This window comes from Ursus arctos, unplaced genomic scaffold, assembly GCF_023065955.2.
Source record: "Ursus arctos isolate Adak ecotype North America unplaced genomic scaffold, UrsArc2.0 scaffold_23, whole genome shotgun sequence".
Classification (NCBI taxonomy): domain Eukaryota; kingdom Metazoa; phylum Chordata; class Mammalia; order Carnivora; family Ursidae; genus Ursus; species Ursus arctos.
In genome coordinates, this window is record NW_026622908.1 from 6,939,363 (window position 1) to 6,957,334 (window position 17,972).

The following is a 17,972-nucleotide window of genomic DNA, read 5'->3' on the forward strand; positions in this document are numbered from 1 at the left end:
GGGCATAATCCCGGTGTTCTGGGATCGAGCCCTGCATCGGGTTCCCTGCTCCACTAGGAGCCTGCTTCTTCCTCTCCCACTCCCCCTGCTTGTGTTCCCTCTCTCTCTGGCTGTCTCTCTCTCTAATAAATAAATAAAATCTTTTTTAAAAAAAGATTTTATTTATTCATTTGAGACAGAGAGATACAGAGAGAGAGCATGAGCATGGGGAGAGGCAGAGGGACAGGAAGAAGCAGAAACCCCCCCCCCCCCACACACACACACACAGTGAGCAGGGAGCCTGCCCACTGGGCTCCATCCCAGGACCACAGGACCCGGAGATCACATCCTGAGCCGAAGGCAGACGTGTAACCATCTGAGCCACCCAGGCAACCCAAAAATTGATTTTCTAAAAATTTTAATTAAAGACTAAATGACAAGATTGGAAAAACACGTACATCATATATAATAAAGGGTTAATATTTTTAGCATATCAAAACCTCTCACAAATCAATAAAAATTAACTTCTCAGTAGAATAATATGCATTACTTTGTGCTGGACAGTTCTAAATATTTTTATGTATCTTCATTAATTTGATCCTTGCAACAACCTATGACATATAGGAAATTTTTACAGATAAGGAAGCAGGCCCTGAGTGATTAAGTAAACACCCAAGGTTACAGAGCTGATAAGTAGTGATGGTACAGCCAAGATTCAAACTCTGTCACCAACAGTCTGACTCCAAAATCTATGCTACTTCTCAAAGAATATGAACAAGAAATTTAGGGAAAAAATTTAGAAAGAAAAAGAGAGAGTGAGAGAGAGAGAGAGATGGGGGAGGGAGGGAGAAAGGGAGAATGAAAGGGGGAGGGGAGAAAAAAAAGAAATGCAAATGAACAAAAACAAATGAAGAAATACTCCATTTTACTACTACTCAAAGAAATACAAATTATACTAAAAATAAACTGTCATTTTCTATCTGTCATAATGGCAATAGTTGAAAATGATGACAATAGTATGTGTAAGAATAGATGTGATAAAATGAGTACTCTCATACACCGCTGCTGGTTCCACTTTTCTGGAGGGTATTCTGGCAATATGGTTTAATACTTTTAAAAAGTAATTACCCAACAATTCAGTTCTAAGAATTTGAACTAAAGAAATCATCAGAGATGCGTGCAAAGATTGAGCTACAAAGGCGGCTACTACAATGTTGTTAAGAATAGTAGAAAATTTGGTGGCTGGGTGGCTCCGTTGGTTAAGTGTCTGCCTTTGGCTTGGTCATGAGCCCAGATTCCAGGGATTGAGTCCTGCATCGGGGTCCCTGCTCAATGGGGAGTCTGCTTCTCCCTCTCCCACTCCCCCTGCTTGTGCTCTCTCTGTCTCACTCTCAAATAAATAAATTTTTTTAAAAACTAAAAAAAAAAAAAGAATAGTAGAAAATCACAAACAACCTTAACTATAGATGATGAACTAAATTTTGAAATTCAACAAATAGAATAGTATTCAACCATTAAAAATGATGCAAAAGAATAGTGGTATCATGGGAAAATATAATGATATGATACACTGTTAAATAAAAAAGCAGATCATAAGGTATTTGTTACCATATGATTCCATTTTTGTTTTAAAGGGAGATATAAACATTAGAGAGAGAGACATAAAGTTTTAATACTGGATATATACACAATTTGATATTATAATGGTTATATCCAGACAGTAGGACTGAAGTTTTTTTTCTTTCTCTTTATTTTTGTATGTGCTTCTTAAATTTCATGTATGTGGTATCTGTTACTTTTGTAGCAAATAATAAAGTTAATTTAAAAAAGAAAAGATACGCAGGAGAAGAATATTTAATGACATGAGAAAAATTATCATGATATATTAACTTTTAAAGAGTAGCTTGCAAAATACCATATGCAATAAGACACCATTTTTCAAAAAAAATATGTGTACCTAAGATAAATTTCAAGGATACAATCAGTTTAAGCATTTTGAAGTATCTCTACATACTATTATGGACATTTCTTTTTATAGTTTCCAAATTTTCTCCAATAATCAGTTTGGTTTTTTAATCAGAAAAAAGCAGTGGGAAAGACTATATTTTACCCTTTTCTTCATTCTAACTAATTGTTTAACAAGCCTATAATTTCTGGAAAAGGAAAAAAATAACATGCTGCCTTCTTATTGTCAAAATAGACACAAAAAGATACAATAGTTTTTCTACTAAAAGCAAATCTCATCAATGTATTAGTATATTCTATCCAATCAGAAATTTTATTTAAGGTTTTGAAACCTCATAAATGTACTATATCAAGCTGCAAATGAGCCCTACAAAGTAAACAGGCAAATTTCCTCAAAATGTGACCCTAATTGACAGGTAGATAGATAGATAGATAGATAGATAGATAGATAGATAGATAAAAATAAGATAATTGCAAATGGTTAAGCAGATGTTTAAAAAAATATATGCTGACACTGGTCATCAATAAGGCAAGACGAAAATAAAATGCATAGGGATCAATTATTTGGCAGTGTGGCATTACCAAAAGTCCTAGTCTACCAGATTCCTAAATACCTGGATTTCTAAATACGTGATCTTGAGCAAATCAGTTAATCTCACCAAGTTTTAGATTCCTCAGCTTTAAACTTACAGTAAAAAAAATTAGACTGCTTGGCTTTAAAATTACAGGAAAAGCAGTTTATACAAATGTAAAAAATTTTCATATGACTAAGCTAATATAAACCCTGAGTACCTCCAAAATTAGCATCTACTTAATTAAGGACAAATCAAGATGGTAATAACAGACAAAAAGATAATTTTTTTAGAAGAAAGAAAGAGGACGAAGAAAGGGAAAAGAACTGACATCCTTAGTAACGAAGAATTACTTTAATAGGGAATCAAGTCGCAAAAAAACTTAGTAGCTTTTTCCTATTCTCGGAAGGCCAGAAGAACTGGGGACCAAACTTCTGAATTTTGGCTGTGAGCCTTAAGTCTAACTAATCACCCAGTAGCATTTCTCCACATGGAGAAGCTGATATAGCATCAACAAATTCTTTATCAAAATCAACACTTTGTAACATTGAGAAAATTAAAGTGTTGTAATCTATAAATGGCCCAGCCTGTTCTGTTAAAACTTTATCCAAATTGGACACTATATTTAAAATTATGTTCAAAAAAAGTTTCTCTTTACCTCTGCTACAATTTCTTAAGTTACATATGTGTTCTTCCCTCTCTTTGAAAGTTTTCTTCTTCTTGTAATTTTGCCTATGAGATTTATACACATTCTTTATGCATAATATGGTTAGTTTCTTTTTTCCCTCTAAGGGACAAAACATGCTTTAAATGGTTTTTGTTTGGTTGGTTGGTATAAAAGTCTCCAAATCTTTACATTAAATTTCACTACTTTCCTTTTCCTTAAAAATTTACCTTCTCTCCTTATCTCCTCTTCCAAACCAAATACACACATACAAACACACACAGCAGCACACACAGGCGCAATGCCAGACTTTTAAAAATAAACATTTAGAAATAAAAGCACCTGAGGATGACAAAGTTGTAAGCTGTTAACAAAAATTGTTTTGTTAACAAAAAAAAAAGAAAGAAAGAAAAGCATTTGACATTCTAATCAAAGTCTAATTTTTCTCTAAGTCGGTGTTATAATCCAAAATAATAAGTGACCATTACAATAAGCTAATTCCCACAGTAAATTATTATAAAAGAGAAGCAAAGGCCTTAAAAGCAAAAGTCTTTGCCCATTAAAATATGTTATTTTTTACTTTACTTATTGCAGGTCTTCTGGATATTTCAGGGTTGCTTCTCTCACAACCATCATCAAACCATCCAATAAACACTTTTCTCAAACACACTCTCTTCAGTTCTTAAATAACATATTTGGTACCTGTACACATAAAGAACAACTTACATGTTTAATCAAATACCTCAGTTTCAGAAGTTAGTTGTCTCCCCTCTGTCCTTTAGTGGCCACAGTATCCCCCTCATTGGAAGTCTCTATTACTGTCATTATTTCTAATTTGAAATCATCCTCTACCTCCACACCCTTCCACGAAGAAAACATAACTTTTATCTTTGTCTTGCACATGCATACCATAGTGGGGGGGGAGGGAAGGCGTAAATTGCCATTTGCAACTTTCTTTTGATAATGAAATAGCAAATAAGCATGGAGTCCTCTCTTATTATTGGATACCAACGCACATGAAACACTCAAGTTGGCAGTTGAACTGCAATGTTACCCTATTTGCCTAATGTATCAGATTTTCAAAAGGCAGAGAATATCTTACAACTTGGAGGAAAATTATCTGAAGATAAAGAGATGCTATATTTGATACCTCACATGAAGCCTGTGTCCATTCTGAATAAAATACTGCAATTTTGGATGTTTCTGTACTTAGGTCCAAGAAATGGATCTAAAATGAGGTTACAGAGTTCATTGGAAAGTCATTGTCAAGTTCAGAGAAGGTCTTAAGGAAGGAGAGAGAGAATGAATAGAAGATATTATTATGTTATCTGTAAAGTGAAAAATAAAATATTTTGATAGGCAAAGACTTAAAGATTATTAGCAATTTTTACAGAACTCTAAGATTTGGAAAACGATTAAAAGTTTAAATTAAAATAACAATAGCTAACACTTGTAAAGCACTTATTATACAATAAGCATTATTCTAATTGCTTTACACATATTAACTTACTTAGTCCTCAAAATAAACAACCCAAATATGAGTATTATTATGTATTATTATCATTATCCCCATTTTACATATGAGAAACTGAGCACAGGAAAAATTAATGCGTCCAAGATTGTACTAGCAATGGTGGAGTCACTGTTTGAATCTAGGCAGATAAATTTTAAAACCAAGTTCTTAACCACCACTTCAACTACCCTAAAAGACCTAATGGGCTTTTTGCTTCTTGAAATTACCCCTTCATTTCATGTATAATTTTAGAAATAGACATCGAGATTAAAACCTGTTTCCTCAAGAATATAGCTATGGACAATAAGTACAATGGTGTTTTGGCTAATTACTAAATTCCATAAATCAATACCTTCTGATATAAGAAATTTAGCAAAGAATGCACTCTTGATTCTATGAATTATGAAAAAGTCTTACTTAACAATAATAAGAATTGTCCCTTCTTTGGTAGATATTTGTTAACTTCATTCTTTTAGTATTAATTTGGCTTGAATATTGAGTGGCTTAGACACTTTCTCCACATTTAAATCACTACATTTCTCAATAGATTCTTTGTACAGTAACATCCCTATGATAGAGCGATGAGAATTAGAAATGAAGCAAAACCCAAAACAGATGTCTCAAGGTAATACACTACGGCTTATTTACTTTTCTTAAAGGAGAATTCCTGATCTCAGAATCTATTTACTCTTACTTCAGACATAATTATAGCACTTTTAATTATTTGAGGGGCACGTCTGGGTTCAAATCCTGATTCCACCACTTACTAGTAGTATGATTTGGGAAGTTACTCAACTTCTCTGAGACAAGATGTTTTTATCTGTAAAATAGTCCACCTCACTGGACTATTGCAGGAATAAACTCAATTGACATAGTATATGTAAAGTTCTTAGCACAGTGCCTGGCATATAGTAAGTGTTCAATAAATGGTTGTTACATTAAAAAACTGAATTAATAATACAAAAACGTGTGATAAAGAGCATAATTTATGTGAAAGCATCTGCACCAAGTGCTGTACGACAACAAAAAACAACTCCATAAAATGTTAATTTTCTTTCTCTTCTTATCAGCCCATAACTGAGTAGAAATAGCAGTTTCTGGGATTATAGAAGGAGACATGATATTACTGGAGGCAAAAACACCAATTACAGACAGCTTAGAGTCTGGAAACAAAGGCAAAGGCAGGAAACCCAAAATGCAAATACAAGAACTCAAAGAAATACAGCAGTTTGGGGGTCACTCAAAATAGAGATAAGTAGCCTTAACCCTCAACTCAAGGAGCAGCTCAGGAATCAGATGTTCAGAATGATAACTCTGAGCCATCAAGACAAGCTGTTAAGAAATTCAATTTAAAAATTAAAGGGGCGCCTGGGTGGCTCAGTCGATTAAGTGGCTGCCTTCAGCGCTGGTCATGAGCTTGGGGTCCTGGGATCAAGCCCAGCATCCTCATCAGGCTCCCTGCTCAGCTCTCTCTCAAATAAATAAATAAAATCCTTTAAAAAATAAAAATTACAACTTAAAACTAGATATGATAATAACCTCAACTATATATCCATTACACCAAAATTTTGACAGGAACTACATCTCTGGTAATGGTGATTTTAAATATACTCTTTGTTAATGTTTCTATATTTTCTAAACAATAAACTATTTAGGAAATCAGAATGTACAAGTAAATTGTAAAATTAATGTTGGTTGCTTAAAGAGGCAGTCTTTAGAAATCTAAAAAATTCATGAATGTGTAATAGAAGAATTAACTCATTCTGTATTGAGCCCTTCAAACAGCCTATGTCGCTCCCAAGACAATAACAGTGTTACAAAAATGTGACTGATATGGAAATGATTACATGTTGCAGAATAAACTCACTTGAAAAAGAAAAATGCTAAAAGTAGATCCAGCTTAGAGGTACTATTTTAAATAGCAGTCAGTATCAACGCAAAGCTTATACCAAGAACCACATATGATTACCTCTATCTTTCTTGCAACAATTCTGACACACCCTCATTTTTAGGGTTAAAAAGTGCTTAAATGACCCTAGGAAAAGAACAAAATAAAATGATAAAATGGAAAAAATTCAAGAAGCATAGTCAAAAGCGAAATGTACTTTTTTACCTTCTAAAATAGAAATTAGAATCCTCTAGGTAAATTAAGCTTCTACTAGTAATCACTGACTCCGCACAGCTGAAAAGAAAGAAAAGGTGGCAGCACAAAAAATAAACTATCAGAAATGAACCTATAGCGAAGTTTTTTCTTTCTGATCTACAGTGCGTATCTCTCTTTGGCACTGCCCCACTGAATACCACATACAATTAGCAGAAAACATGCCAGAGAGATATCTAGCAGATTTTACAGGACTGTTTCATTTAGAAAAAGCGCTTCTTCTCCAGAAATATATACCGTTTTACTCTTTCTTCCCTAACTAGAGCTCTAATTTTAGAAAGAGAAAAGTAGAAGAATAAATAGGCATAAAATACTGAGCCACTGGAAACTCTCAATTAGTCGTACTGGTATTATTATCAGCAGTAGTAACATAATAATGGTACAGTGCTAATACAGATCTGAGGTGGACTAAATGAAATACAGTTGCACAATTAATCTACAGCATAATCAGGGCCAGGATTTAATTATGTGCTTCCCCATCTCCAACTAATACTCAGTTAACCCTTTCTATAATTTCTCCTAAAATTTGGTATCTCTGGATCTAATTGGCACTTCAGCTGATTCACATGTGACTATTTCATTTCTTGGACTCCATCTGTTAGTGGGCTGAAGGCAATGGACACCATTAATACAAGAAGGCATCTGTATTTTGTAATACAAGAAAGATAAGTCTAAATCAAACCTGTAAATTGTTTTCTTAAGTGCATTTTATCTTTGGAAAACAAAAAAGCTTTTTAGGTGTGCTTTCTCTCAATAGTGTCATTATTTTCATGTCTTATTTCTATCATTTAAATATACAAATAAATATAATATTAAATATTTCCATCACTAGTTGCTTTCAGTAAACAGAAAGGCAAAGAAAAAACAAAACAAATAACTTTCCTTTATTATTATGTTTGGGAGCATATTTTCATCCACTTTAACTTGGATACACCCAAGTCTTAGAAATGCAAACTCCTGTGATCACAAGAGACACTGAGTTTATCACGGTGCTTAAAGGAAAGAAGGGCATAATAAATAAGTTTCTGGTTCTGATTCATTTTCTGCTCTTTTGAATTAATTAATGCTGTGGAAATCCCAGGCAACTGCTATAGCATTTGTACTGAATTGAGTCCAAAGGAGAAAAATATGTAAAACATTATTTAATTAAAATTTTGAATTTTTTTCTCTCCCACTTACTATCCTATTAGCTATTAGTCATTCAAACTAAAAGGACAGTATTTGTTGCTGTCATATTAACTGCCTTAGGCCACTTCAGTAACTTCAGAGATGTATGGAGCCATATTGTTCTCTGGGGTCAACCCCTTGAGTACGTGGCTCTCAAGCTCCTGGCCTTATTTCAAAGCTATCTTTGGCAAACTCAAAAACTCAAAAACTCACAGGAAGACTCGGCTTGTATTGATATACATTTGGCTCTTGAGGATTGCTAGTGGAGATTTTTTTTTTTTCTTTTTGGTCCTTATACATGTTGTTTCGCATTTAGCTTGGGGAATAGAGTAATAATGAGAGTTGGAGGGGAAAATCCATTCTACTTCAATAATTTTATTGCAATGCAGGAAAAGCAAAATTAAGAAAAATTTACTTTTCTGAATCTAAGTTGAGGATGCCACATTGGGCATCTTTTTTTTTTTTCCTATCTGAATTGTAGCCCTAAAACATTAAATCTGATCATGACTATCTCCTGCTTAACAACCTTTGCTATTTCCTCATAACCTACAGAATAAACTCCGAATTCCTTGGTATGGGTATCAGACCTATTTATATCTGATTCCAAACCATCTTTCTACTCTTCTCTTTTGACAGTCAACTACACTTTACAATTTAAGACTTGATTTTTATTCTCCAGTTGACTGTTCTCTAGTCATCTGTCCCTAATTTCTTTTCCTAGAGCTTACAAGCTTCTTCCCAATTTATGGCCCTCAAAAATTCTGTTCCCTCTTATTTCTCCTCTTCACCAAATTATCTCTACTCATCTTTCAGGTCTTAGCACTAATCACTAATCACTAATGCAGAGTCACCATCCTTGATCACATACCATGTTAGGTCTCCTTTTCCTTTCATACTATTTATTATCTCATAATTAAATATTTATTTAATGTCATCCTCTTCTTTGGACTGTAAATGCCTAGACAAAGGAACAGCAAACATTTTAATTCACCACTGTACTACTAGCCCATACACACTTGGCATTCAATAAATATAGGAGAGTCTCTCATTATTCTCTCATTATCCAAATATTCATTATGTGGATCTCCAAAATTACATAGGAAGTGAAAGGTGTCAAAATATAAAAACATTCTCTAATGGACTTAACATTTATAAAATTAGTCTTTGCTCAAACATCCCTCACAAATTAACTTAACATGTATCTCACCCATTTGGGTCAATATCTTTGTATCTTTGATAATCTCTGCTCAGTGGTTTCAAATTTGTCTACACATTGAAAACATATGAAGCCTTTAAAGAATAGTGATGCCTGGGTCCCATTCCCAATAAGTGCAGCCTAAGAACAGGAAAACTTCTAAAAAGTGCCAATTTTTTCAGTGAAATTTGAGAATCAGGCTAGCTGATGAATATTGCATTGTGGAATACTGTCAATAACATTCAAAATAAAAATACATAGTGACTGCAAAGTGAAACTGCAAGTCTTGCAAAGATGCAGGAACTGATGAGCAGAAATACAGTGCTGGAGAACAGCACAAATTGATGAATCAAGAATTTGCAGTGAGGGGGCACCTGGGTGCCCCAGTAGGTTAAGCCTCTGACTCTTGGTTTCCATGCAGGTCATAATCTCATGGGTGGTGAGATGGAGCCCCAAGTGGAACTCCATGCTTAATGGGGAGTCTGCTTGAGGATTTTGTCCTGCTACCCCTCCCCACTCACACTCACTCTCTCTAAAATATATAAGTAAAATCTTTTAAAAATAATAATAATTCATAGTGACACTGTATAGAAAGTGAAACCAAAAATTGGCAGGAATGATAGCTGATATGGTAGGTTATTCAAAGATAATGATTTGAATATAAAAAGATTAAGCAAAGTCCTTAAGAAATTTTCTTTGCAAAACTGACCCTCGTTATAATGGTACCATATATCAAAAGGAATGGTGCTATCACAATATTTGACCTGAAAAATTACTCTTAAAAAACATGCAGTTAATTCCTTCTTTTAAGAATTAATGCATAGTTAGAATTACAAGTGAAATGTTACCAATTATATAAACTTATTTTTATTAATTTTTGTTTTAATTTTAAAATCGAGTCAAAATAAAGTCATTCTTCCCATTATTTACCATGAAATTTTTATCTCCATCCACTTCGTATTCTAAAATACAAAAGACCTTATATTACATGACCTTTCTACTTTTTTCCTTTCATATTTTTATACTGTTTCCTCTCCTTCCCTCATTACAATGGTTGGGACTTCTGACACAATGTCAAATAGGATTAATGAGCGTGGTCTTTAATTATCTTGCACTCCATCTAGAAAGAAAGCATTCAGTATTTCACTATTATATATGATGTTTGTTAGTTTTAAGTTTTTCATAGATGCATTTTTCAAATCAAGGAAGTTATTTTCTATTACTAGTAGTTTGCTGAGAGTTTTTAATTATGAATGGGTGTTGTCAAATACTTTTTCTATATTTATTAAAATGGTCATATTATATTCCTCATTTATTCTGTTAATATGGTGAGATTTTTCTAAATGTTAAATCAACCTTGCATTCCTGGGCTAAACCCTAGTTGATCATGATATACTATTTTCTTTTTATATTGCTGAATTTAATTTGCTGATGTTTTATTAAAAATGTTTGCATCTATAACCATGAAGGATATAGGTCTAAAATTTTCCTTTTCTGTTGTTGTTGTTATATTTTTTAGGTTTGGTATAGGATTATGCTAGCCTCACGAAGTAGGAATTATTCTTTATTTCTTGAAAAATTTATGTAAGATTGGCATTATTTCTTAAATGTTTGATACAATTCACCAGTGAAACCAGTTGGGTCTGTAGTTTTCTTTACGGAAGTTTTTTTTTTTTTTTTTTTTAAGATTTGTTTATTTATTTTTAGAGAGAGAGATGGGAGGGTGGCTAAGGGGCAGGGAGAGAGGGAAAGAGAGTCTTTTTTTATTTTTTAAGATTTTATTTATTTATTTGACAGAGAGAGAGACAGGGAGAGAGGGAACACAAGCAGGGGGAGTGGGAGAGGGAGAAGCAGGCTTCCTGCCAAGCAGGGAGCCCGATGTGGGGCTCAATCCCAGGACCCTGGGACCCTGACCTGAGCCGAAGGCAGATGCTTAATGACTGAGCCACCCAGGCACGCCAGGAGAGTCTTAAGCAGACTGTGCAGAGCACAGAGCCAGAAGCAGGGCTCGATCTCAGGACCCTGAGATTACCATCTGAGCTGAAACCAAGAGTTGGGTGCCCAACTGCCTGCACCACCCAGGAGCCCCCAAAGTTTTTTTTTTAATTAAAAAATTCAATTTATTTTATAGATAAGGTGCTACTTAGGTTTTCTGTTTCATCTTCTGTCGGTTTTAATAAGTTGTATTTTTCAAGGAATTTATCCATTTCATCTAAGCACTACAATTTTTTAGACATAAGATTTTCATAACATTTCTTTATTGTGTTTAATCTCTAAATAATTATTGATAATAGAATTTAGGGTGGGCAGAGGCATTAAGGAAAATTCCTTTTACTTTTTTCTCCCAATAATTATTCATTGACTTTTTAATATGCTATATGCCAGGCACTATTCCACAAGAACAAATTTGTGTATTACTTGTATAATTTTTAAATATTTTTAATTTTTTAAATGAAACATAATTACCTCAATAAGGAGAAATTGAAATAACAGAAAATCTCTGAGATGCTTAAAAACATAATCCTTTATCTTGTCAGTGTACCAGAAGCTCAGGAGCTTTTTAAATATAAGTAAATGAATTTAGTGTTATTTTTAAATCTATTCTCCTTGAGATTAAATTCTTATTCTCCAGATCTAAAACCAATGAAGAAACAAACTGATTTCTCTTTTTTCCCTTTATAATATACTTCCATTCTCTTATGCTAATTTTGTGGGGGATGGCAGGTGAAGTCTAAAGTTTTTTTGGGGGGGGGTAATTTCAGGCATCAAATGGCTGCCAACAGATAAAAATACACCAACTGGCCTTGATGAAGTTCAGTCTTTCTTGACATAATTGAGGAATGTATCTTTGTCCCTTATTTTGACTCAGCTCCTTTTCTTGGCCAGTTGACACATAGACAACATCTTCTTACAAACTTTAATACTGAAACAACTTGGTATAACTCAGATTTTTAATCTTCTTCCCCAATTCCTTTTAGTAACAAGGCCTTCACTACCTCAACAAGAAAGCTCATTCCATTTTTAGACAACTGTAACTGTTACAAAGTTTGTCTTCTACCATTCCTGTGACTCTGGCTCCTGGTGACTTTCACTGCTAACTTAGGTTTGACCCTCTGGCATATACATTCTTTTCCTATGCAGCACTTTAGCCATTTCAGACAGCTATTGAATTATCTTAAAACTTCCATTCTTCAAGGGTAACATGTCTGGTTCTTTTAACCTAAGAGAAGCTTCTGCCAACTGCCCTAGAAATAGTGAAAAATTGAATTTCTCTGCAACCAGACTATTTGTCCAATTGAAAAATACAAGTGTTGGCTTTTACCCCAATGCAGCACACAGCCTTCTTGGCTAATCATTACAAATACTCCTGGCATTGGTCTTCAAAAAACAATCCCTCCACTTGCCTGCATACATGTGCATACGCAACATACACACTCTCTTCCACTATTCCTTTTTTAAAAATCTTTTAAATGGGCACCAGAATGTACTCATCCTGAGTTCGTGTGACTTGGGTTTCTACCCAAGGGGCTTGTACTGTCTGCTTGATCACATGGTTTTACTTGAACTATATATAGTTCATTTACTCCAAATTATAGTATTTCATTCTTATAAGTTAGTACCTATTTCTCCTTATTTTTGAAGTCCTAATAAGATATCAGGCAAGAACTGGGACCATTAAACTTCATTCATAAATGTTAATTTAGAATAGGTTTAGCAATGTGTCTGTTATTATATGTACTTAACCATCTCAGTTCTAATTTTTGGAGATTGTTAAACTACTTTGCATCTATAGGACATTACAAAAAAAAACCAAAAAACACAAAAACCCACAAAATGTTTAAGTCTGGAAAACCTACACAGGACATTCACCTAAATGATCATGGTCCTTAGAAAAACCTAATTATACCCTCCAATCAAAATATTTTTGAAGGGGTGGAGCTGGAGCAAATATTAGTCTGGCTTAGAAAACTATACCTAGGAATTTTTTTTTAAGTTTTTGTCCAAGCTCCTGTCTGATTTCTGTCTCAGTTTTCCTAGCTATGAAACAAAGATAGTAAGACTCTACTTTAAGTTTTACCCTAAGAATTGTACAAGATAATATGTGAAAAAGTTCACTTTAGAAGTATAAAGTATAATAAAAATATAAGGTACACTTTTAGGTGGGGAGGGGCAGAGGGAGAGAGAGAGAAAAAAAGAATCTTAAGCAGGCTTCACACCCAGCATGGAGCCCAGCATGGGGCTCAATCTCTCCTGAGCCTGAGATCATGACCTGAGCCCAAATCAAGAGTTGGTTGCTTAACCAACTGAACCACCCAGCTGCCCCTAAGGTACAATATTACTACTAATAATGGAACCTTCCATGACCACAAATAAAGCAGTCTACAAATTCTCTCCTTTTAACACTAAGACATTTTAATTAAATTCCTTTTTCCTTCTTTTTTGTCTTCTCTTCCCATACCACTGAACAAAAAACAACATTTCAGCATAATCTTATAGCCTTGTACTTTAATTACAAATGCCAGCAAAGATTTACATCGAGTACAAATAAGTATATTCTGATATTTTGAAAACCCCAGCCCTCCTCAAACTGACTTTATTTTTTTCCCTTTTTTATAACCTTTTCTATATTCTCCTGTAAAACAAATCAGATTGCCTAACAATATTATAGCAATTATCACCTATATTAATATTTTAGCTATAATTACCCACCTTCAAACTCTTACAAGTGACCTCATGGCTTTCCTATGTAAATATATCAGATATATTTTCTCAACGGTGTGTCCTAAATTTTTCCAGATTTTTAGAGCCCACTGTAGTGTTTCCACATTAAGATTATGGCCACTGGGGCTGCTCTGTAAGTTTATAGTTTGAAAGCTCAGTTCTGGTATACAGGAAAGGAGATTTCCCAAAATGAGAATACAAAGTGAAAGATCCACTGAAAAACAAGCAGAAACAATGGAGAAAAGCTGTCAGATGTCCTACAGCTAGATGGCAAGAAACCAAAAGGTCCCTGCCACCTCCCTCACCCTTAATGCTAGCATTAAGTTGCATAATTTTACCTGAACAGTATATACAAACTAAATCACAGACTCCATTTTTATGTAATTTTCCTTCTTTCTCTCAATCTCCTTTTCTTCTTTCTCATTCACTACATTCCCCTCCGTAATAAAAACAAATATTTATTGAATGCCTGTCATACACCAGACCATGTGTGCGAAATGCTAGGGAAGACATCTGAGAACAAAATAGACCAGTCCAGAGTGAAGAAGAGATATTAAACAAATAAATACATAATTTACAATTGCAATATCTGCTATGAAATTAGAGTGGGAAGGAAGCTCTTTGCAGGCAGACAAGATTTGAATTGGAAAGTTCAGAGAAGACTTCTCTGAAGAAATGACATTTAAACAGGGACCTGAAGGATGAGCAAAAGACATTCTGATAAATATAGAGAAGAAGTGTATTCCAGTTGAGAAGATAGCATTATGTGAAGACCTTAGAGCAGGAAAAATTTGGAGGCTATAGACCAGTATAGTAGCTGAATCAGAAAGAACCACTGGGAGAAAGGCAAGAGCTGAGGCTGATAATGCAGGGGCCATTGCAGATTATAAGAATTTCTTGTTTTAATTAAAGTGCAATAAGAAGGCAAGAAAAGATCTTTCTTGGATCTCAAAGAATGGTAAATGGCGTTTTTCCTCCTGTATAATGAACATGGTTTTACGTAAAAGTATAAAGAAAAGTATGCGAATGATAAACATCAAATTCAAAAGAGTGATTACCTCTGGCAAAAAGAGAGGAAGATACAAAATTGAGAAAGAGTTCACAGTAGGTTTCCACTATATTGGTTAAGTTTTTATTTCTTATAAATACATAGATATTTTAACCTACACTTTATTTTTTTTTGTAACTGATAGTCAATACTTTATTGTATTTGGAAATAATCTAGATATTCAGGAATAACTTTCTTTTTTTTTATTATGTTCCGTTAGCCACTGTATAGTACATCACTAGTTTTTTATGTAGTTTTTCAATGATTCGTTAGTTACATATAACACCCAGTGCACATCATAGCATGTACCCTCCTTAATACCCATCCTACACTTTATATAAGCCTTTTTGCATGACTGTAATTTTCATAATAAAAAATTTTAAAGGAATTAATGAATGCTAAGAATTCACTGCTTCATTTCCTTCTTCTCTTCTTTCCTAGATTCATATTAAATCTTCCAATTTTGAGAAAGACAAATACATGGAATTAAGGGATCTCCCCTCTTATACACTTTGTTTCCTGGGCCTTTATTTTCTAGACTTTTAGCATCAGATGTTAGAGGCTCTTCAATTAGCTTATCTTTTATTTTAATATACACTATAATCCTTGTAGCTTTCCAAAATCCAGTGTTAATATGAGGATTAAATGAGATAAAGCATTTAACATAGCATTTAGCACACAAGAACTCAATAAATTTAAACTACTGTCTTTATTATTTCACTTATTGTGCTCTATATTCTCAATCCTAAATATGGGCCAGAACATTGGAACCAAGAAAAAGCTGAGTGTGTATGGCCAAATGGTGCTCTGACATTTTGAATGCATATACTGTATACATTCACACACACACACACACACACACACACACACACACACATGCACAGGTATAATATATATTTCCAATATGGAATTTATACTTTCTGAAACACACTTTTTCTGTGCTTATTGAAGACTTAAACAACAAAATGTTAATTTGAGGCTTTTTATTGCCACTAAAGAAATACCTTTAAAGAAAAGGGTTAAAATCTGCATTTGATGGTACACAATTACAATTTAAGGTAAGTTCAGTAAGTTTGCTAATTTCTCCTAAGTACAATGCTACACTGAAATGATTTACGGTTGCCTAAAGCTGCAATAATATTCAGTGCAGTCCATACTATGTTTAAAAGGCTCATTTTTGTAATGTCAAGTAATTCATGCAAACTTCAATCTTATAGAATTGAATATTGACATCAAAATTTCTTCTACAACAGGAGAAGCAGTCTTTGATGCAAGAACATTATTAAAATCTTATCTTTTCACGTAATTTTCTTTGTACAAATAGCACAGATCCTCTCATTTCTCTTTCCTTCCAATTCACAAATACAATAAAAGCTGTCTTTAGAAAGGTCCTTAAATTAAACATCACGACGAAATGAGTGTTAGGACCCAGAAAATAAGAGAACTTATGACAGTTTTTGTTACCTAGAAGTCTGAAAAGTATCTCGCTGAATTTTATGTGACTACTATATTTTAAATTACATTTTCATACCTAAGAGTTTGCTCTTGTGAAAAAACAAGTCTGCCACTCGATATTCTTCAGTTTGTGGTTTGGACTCAGATTGTTTTAGTAATCATTCCTCCATGCCCACTTCCTTGTTCTTAATCACAAATCTAATCATGTATTTTTATAAATATTCAAAATTAAATATATTTATCTACTTGGGTAAATACTTTTCAGTTAACTTTTACCGATAGTCTAGGTAGGGATCTCATTAACAAACACATTTGGAACTTTTTAGATTTGTTCTGGCAACTTGTAAATTCATATTAGATTTGACTGTTTAAATATATCAACATTCTATGCATTTTAAAAAAATGAATACAAAAGATTAATTCCAAGTTTTGTTTTACTTACCAACCTCTGCCATTCCACCTCACTGCCTGAACAATATTATCAGCTCTTCGGATACTCATTCTTGCTAAGTAAAAGGATATTTCTTCTCTAGCTGGATTAATAATCAACTTTCTAGATAGTTCATTTGTAATTCTCTTCTGATTAACCCTTAGCATTACAGCAATCTGCCCAACTCATGCTAATCAATTTATGAAGCAGGAAGAAAAGGGTGAAATTCAATCATGCAGATAACAAATGGAAAATAAAAAATGAGGGACAGATCAGATTAGGACAAAAAAACAATAAGCCTTACTTTCTTACACTAAAAGGCTTAAATCCTTATGTTAGATATTACAAAGCACTCAGGTCATAAACACAAGAAACAAGATACATGAAGAGAGAAATATAAGAGACTTACAACACACCAGTTCAGGGCATATCAGCCTGTGTTTTCTGCTTTATTTACATGCAGATAAATACAAATCAGCACTGGACTAGGATATACATTTTTCTCTTAGTAAAAACGTCTAACTTTCAACCCCTAGCTGCTTCCCCTCTCAATAGTTGTAATACTTGATCCCCTATCCTACGGTAAGTGCCATCTCAGGCTTTACGGCAATTTTCTCAAAATGTGGTCTATAAACACTTGCATCAGAATAATCTGGGTGCTTGTTAAAAATATAGACACCTGGGCCCCACCTCAGAAATCCAAAGCACCCCACGTGATTTTTATGTACACTAGAAGTTTGAGAGCCTCTGCTCTATGACCATTTCTAACCTCATCTAAGGAGACTCCAACACAATCCTTTGGGACTCAGAATGAAATCAATTACTCCTACTGCTAGTTTGACCTCGACCTTTTGCTTTGATTCTAATAACTAGGATTCTACCTTGATTTCCTGTATCTAAATACATTAGTCCATCTAAGACCATAACCTTTACATGGTCATGGTAATCTTTCATTTGCAGTCTACTCAGAAACTGGAATCTGTCCTTTAATTACACTTGGTGTCTATGGCTTTGTGGTGGCCTAGCTGCCTAAATCTCTAACTACCACTTGCCCCAGACTTTTCTTGCTTTGTCTGCCTTATGAAAAATTTTAATCTGTTT

The 17,972-nt window shown here is 33.9% G+C and overlaps 1 protein-coding gene across 15 annotated transcripts in view; it reads right to left on the reverse strand.

The window, feature by feature from the left end:
• SOX6 (SRY-box transcription factor 6) overlaps nt 1-17,972 on the reverse strand; it is a 587,380-nt gene that overhangs the window by 391,570 nt on the left and 177,838 nt on the right. The window contains exon 1 of one of the 15 annotated variants that reach the window (XM_048213408.2): nt 16,884-17,024. The exons of the other annotated variants lie outside the window; for them this stretch is intronic. The gene's annotated coding sequence lies outside the window, so the exon portion shown is untranslated. Of the gene's footprint in view, nt 1-16,883; nt 17,025-17,972 lie in introns of those variants that run through there. 15 annotated transcript variants of the gene reach the window in all.